The sequence below is a fragment of the Cyprinodon variegatus genome, unplaced genomic scaffold (genome assembly GCF_000732505.1).
Source record: "Cyprinodon variegatus isolate N-32 unplaced genomic scaffold, C_variegatus-1.0 Scaffold958, whole genome shotgun sequence".
NCBI classification, from domain to species: domain Eukaryota; kingdom Metazoa; phylum Chordata; class Actinopteri; order Cyprinodontiformes; family Cyprinodontidae; genus Cyprinodon; species Cyprinodon variegatus.
Window position 1 is genome coordinate 285,893 of NW_015151411.1, and position 4,364 is coordinate 290,256.

Genomic DNA, 4,364 nt, shown 5'->3' on the forward strand with positions numbered 1-4,364 from the left:
TCAGTCTGGATTCCATAAAGGACACCTTTCCCTGGAGAAGTGAGTCTGCAACCTTTTCCTCCAATTCTAAGATTCAGATTTCCCACTGAGACTGAACTAACCGCAGTGTCTTCCCCTCACCTTTCAGTCCCTGTTGAGCAGCGTTCAGAGCAACATTGGACTCATTCCCTCCTACTCTGAGCAGCACTGGTTTCATCTCCATTCTTAAATAAAGCTGTTAAACTTTTCCCTGGTCTCTCTGTTTGGTCTTCTGCATCTTGGGGTCAGACCTTAAATAAAAATCATGACAGAGGCAGAAGATGTCTTTCAGTCATCATAGCACACATTCAGCGACACACAGGAGCTCTTTCAAGCTGGGCACCGTTTCATTTACAACACCTGTCCCGTCAACCAGGAATCAGAATCAGAAATACTTTAATTATCCCAGGGTGAAATTACTTTCGTTACATGAATACAGCTGTAATAGAGTGACTATAGGACCAGTTTGATATAACACAACATATAAAATTAGGGGGTCCCTGCTCCATTTCGCCATCAGTTCGGGGGTCTTTAGTCTGGAAAACGTTGAAGACTCCTGCTCTAACACCATAAACCATGTTATTTTATGGGTGTAGTCTTATGTGGTATGTTCAGAGAATATGGTTTGTAATTCATTATATTATTCAATTTGTGCAACTCAAATGAGCAGTTATTAACTCTTTTGTTTTTGCTTGTAATGACCTAACCCTACATTATACATAGTAAAAAGAGCATGTTCATGATGCGAGACCTTCAGGGTCACACACTGAATCAAACCCACAACTATGGGAATAATTTTTTAAAAAGTATATGGGCATGTCATTCAATTCAATTAATTTATATAAAGCCAATTCACAACACATGTCATCCCAAGGCACTTTGCAGAGACAATGCATTCAGATTCCCATTTTGTTGGTGACTTTTTAACAATCCCTCACATCGACCATGCATGTAGTGACAATGGAGAGGAAAACTCACATTTAATAGGAAGAAACATTACATACAGATACAACAATCTGCCTTATGTCCTCCAAAAATATGTTAATTAAAGAAACCGAGGTTTTCTGACTTTATGCACAAAGGACATTTTTAAAGTGGTGAATAACTCCATGAGGAAACAGCCTTCCAAACCAATGTTGCTTTTTTATGTAAAAGTAATCAGAAATCATTTTGTTTTAAACAAATTTCCTTGAAAATGAAATTTTCATCAGCAACACCCAAGTCTCCTCACAGCCGGACCTGCATACTATTTCAATTAAAAATTGTCTGACAAACAAAAATTAGGCCTAAAGATTTTCAAAAGGAACATATGCTCTATTTCAAAGAATTTTTAAAACTGATGAGAAACAAATTAATTTAGATTAATCAGTCTTTAAATTCTACAACGCCATTTATGGGGGTTTGAGAGAACAAGAGACAGTATCTACAGACGGAGAAAACATAGAACAGTGGAACCTTCCGAGAAGTTATTTATTAACAACTTATCTATGAGATCAAAATAGACCCAAGCAGAAAATCTAATTCAACAAACAGCTATATCTGTCTATAAATCCAGATGAAGCTAACCCATTACATAGACTACAGGCATGTCTTGAAGACATAAAAACCTGGATGACTCTTAACTTTCCAGTGCAGAACAAACATAAGCTAACGTCTATTGACCAGAGTCTTTAAAAAATAAACTGGTCAGTCACTTTATTTGGATGGGATTAAATTGATCTCAGATAATTAAATAAAAAATCTTGGCGTTAGATCCCATATCAAAGAGGTTTCTAGAATTTCTTTCTTTCATCTGGGGAAAATTGCAAAAATTAGAAATATCCTGTCCAGGGTTGATGCTGAGAAACTAGTTCATGCATTTATTACTTCAGTGCTTAACCATTGTAATTTTTTACTATCAGGAAGTCCACAAACTGTAGTTAAAAGCATTCAGCTGATCCAAAATGCTGCAGCCAGAGTTCTGATGAAAATTAAAAAGAGAGATCATATCTCTCCTATCCTGGCTTCTCCTCATTGGCTTCCTGTTGAATCCAGAAAATAATTTAAAATCCTCCTTCTCACATATAAAGCCTTAAATGGCAAAGCTTCATCTTATATCAAAGATCTGATTGTTCCTTATGTTTCTAACAGAGCACTTCGCTCTCAATCTGCAGATTAACTAGTGGTTAATAGAATTTCTAAAAAAAAAAAAAAATGGGAGGCAGATCTTTTAGTTATCAGGCTCCTCTCCTGTGGAACCAACTACCAGTTTTAGTCTGTGAGGCAGACACCCTGTCTACTTTTAAGACTAGGCTTAAAACTTTCCTTTTTGATAAAGCTTATAGTTAGAGTGGCACATGTTATCCTGAGCTTTCTCTATAGTTATGTTGCTATAGGTTTAGACTTCTAGAGGACATAGAGACCCCTATTTCATCATCCTGCTTCATTCTGTCTCTATTCTCTCAATCTGCAGAATCTGTTAGTTCAATCTCTAACATTATGCTCTCTCTGCTTTTTCTCATGTAGCTTTGCCTCATCTGTTCCTGTTTGGATGTGACACCATCCTGGAGAGAAATATCAGCTGTCCTGCTTCCATCAACACCCTTGTTTATAGATGCTGGAGATCGGCCTGTTTTCCAGTGTAGTCCTGTTTCTCTGACCATGACTGGCTGGATGTGCTCTCTTCATCCTCTGACATGGGATCTGGCTCGGAGCTCTTCTACCTGGCTGTGTGTTTCCTGGACGGGGCCGCCTTTTACAGCTGCTTTTTGTATCTCTGCTTCTGTCTCCTTGAACCCCAGTCGGCCCCAGCAGATGGCCACTCACACTGAGCCTGGTTCTGCTGGAGGTTTCTTCCTGTTAAAAGGGAGTTTTTCCTCTCCACTGTCGCTACAAGCATGCTTAGTGTGAGGGATTGCATTTGAGTCAATGCAATCAACTGGTTTTCCTTAGATAGAAAACTGAATCAATTTGACTGTATGATCTGGTTGAACTGTAAAGTGCCTTGAGATGACTTGTGTTGTGAATAGGAGCTACTGTATATAAATAAACTGAATTTAATTGAATAACACTGAGCCTACTGGAACAGTGAAATGCTTGCCTAATAATAAACCATGGATCCTCAGTATTCTGATGGAATTGCTAAACAAGAAAAATAGAGTCTTCAGAAAAGGACTCAGTGAATTATTGAGGATTATACAGAAGTCATTTTCTGTAAGGTCATGAAATGGGTTTAGTTCAATCAGATTGTTGCATCGTGGCGTTAACACAAGTAACACAAGTATAACAAGCCAAAGAAAGCAAGGAGGCCTATAAGATAAAGCCGTGTTTGGCATTTACTTAATCATATTTAGTTACTTAGTTACACAATTGTTGTATGTTCTACCCTGCTAACATGAAACAATTGCGTTAAAGTAATGAAATATGATTAAGTAAATGCCAAAAATGTTTGCATTATTTTTTTTTTCAGTATACCTATATTTTTTAAGCTTCTTCTGATGTTGCTCAAAACCAAAGAAAACTGTATAAAAAATAATTATTATTCACATTAGAAATGGGTGTTTTGAAAACAAAAAAGTTTTTTTTCCATTGTTTGCCATTGAGGATATGCCAAGTTTATTTATTCAGTGTGATCAAGTTTTAAAGATAAAGCTAACAAATTTGTTTAACAAAAAAAGGTCTTTCCTTGAATATATAATGAGTATAAAATATTTCAGTGTAAAAATGTTATGAGAAATAGGATAGAGGATTAACTGTGGGTTTTCTAAAGGTAAAGGCAACAAAATGGCTCTTCAGTAAAGGTACAAATCGCAAGCCAACTTCAGCTCAGAGCGCTCCTCCAACCAACCGGAGGGGCGGGAGAGACGCATTCTCCCCAGTACACACAAGCAGCGGCCACAGCCACGGCAGACAAATCCGTGGTCAGTGACGTGTCCTGTATTAGCCTTTTTTATATGCATGTTCAACCCTTTCCCACCAGAGAATAATTTAAATTGCTGCAACCCATCCTTGGGTGCTTTTATTTTCCATTGTGTCTTTCTACAATCCCTTTAAAATACATACCTATATCAATTTTTTTTTTAATTTATTTATTGCTTCGATTATTTATTTCCACAGTACACCCCCCACCCCCTTCTTCCACTCCCTCCATCTCTTTCTCTTGGAGAGTTAAACGATGCTGTGAAATTTCCCAATAAGAGAGAACTGAAGGTAAGAAATCTGCATGCTTCTTTTAATGGTCTCACTGTGACAGCGTTTGTTTTTGACTTTGCAGTGTTGCGGATTACAAGTTCATCCCATGTAGTTAACATGCAGCATTAATCTGCTTCACTCACCTTTATTAACAGTGCTACAGTGTGACAGCCGCA